Here is a 1,405-nt window from a genome sequence, read left to right as displayed (position 1 = left end):
TTGACCTTAAACGAGGAACAATGAATTTAACAGGAGCGAGTGGCATTGAGGGGAAGGGAACTTCAGAGGAACTTAAGAGATGTTTAAAACGAAATTGAGCAAAGTTTTAGGGGAAATGTGAAGGAACTTTGAAAACTTAAGATGAATTTGAAGGCAATACAAGAGCTTGAAAAGCATTTGATAGAAATTTGAAACAAGAAACTTGAGGGTAATCCAAAAACAACCTTGGAGGAACTGGAAAGGGCTTAGACGAACTGAAAGTGTGAATTATTCATAATTTCATGTGTAGTGTAGTGTAGTGTGCAGTTTTCCTTACATAAAGAGCAGTGAAAAATTTGTAAATTATGTAGAAAAATAAAAATCTTTTTCATTCTGGCAAAATAAACGATTTCGTTTGCGGATTGCGATAAAAGAACTCTCCCAAAGAAAAACAAATAATTGTGTATATAATGAAAACCAATATACGCACACAGGCACGTATGTTCCGGAAAGCTCATTCGATTTACGCCTCATTTACATTTTTGTTTCCTTACGCGATTTCGTTGTTTCCTTACGAAATAGCGACACAGGCAGAGATCAATTTTTTTAACCGTAAATCTTATAAAAAGATCAAAACCAAGTTTGTTTTATTTTATTATAAAGTCGAAACACGAGCGTAGATTATTATTTATCTCGCTGTAAGTAGATTTCTGTGCTTACATTTTAAATGTATGTGCACAAACTCGTTTTTTATTGCCCGCATGAGAATAAGTAATGGAGTGGAGCACATAATCGCATATATCATGTGAAATAGGAAATAAAATTGGTATAAAGATGTGCACGTTCGGGCCGTGGCGGTTTTTGAAGCAACGGCAACTGCTATCCTATTCAGGAAAGTACCTATATATGGTGACAATTAGATTATCAAGAGCTTTTACAGCAGGTGTAGAAGAAAAGAGATAAACGTTAAACGTGTTTTTTACCTAGGTTTTTGGTTTTGGTGGGCATTTCGAGTGTAAGACAGTCGGTATACTTTAATAGACCGATTTCAATAAAAGTTCTATGATCTAGGAGATTTTATTCAGTCGTCGTGTATTTTGTCATTCATGCAGTTCATAACATTGGCCAGGTTACCTGTTAAAGTTTTCCACCAACAGAAAAAGCCATGATTACGTGTAAAATTACATCAAGGTCAGTGGTCAGTATGTGTAAATCGCGAAAGAAGTAAAGTTTCGGACGCATTTTTAATTGGGTTTTGCGTTCTTGGTGCATCATTTAAAGTGAATCGAAGTGCTCACCGGATGGTAAGGGTAATTAAGCGTTAAGGTAATTAAAAATATAAATTTAATTTGTTTCAATCGAATGCATGTGGATGGTATCTGTCATCTGACCCTGAATGCCTATTTTTGTTTAAGCTTTATTGAGT

The sequence above is a fragment of the Photinus pyralis genome, unplaced genomic scaffold (assembly GCF_008802855.1).
Source record: "Photinus pyralis isolate 1611_PpyrPB1 unplaced genomic scaffold, Ppyr1.3 Ppyr1.4_LG2, whole genome shotgun sequence".
In the NCBI taxonomy this organism is placed as follows: Eukaryota; Metazoa; Arthropoda; class Insecta; order Coleoptera; family Lampyridae; genus Photinus; species Photinus pyralis.
Note: the sequence above shows the minus strand (reverse complement) of the source record.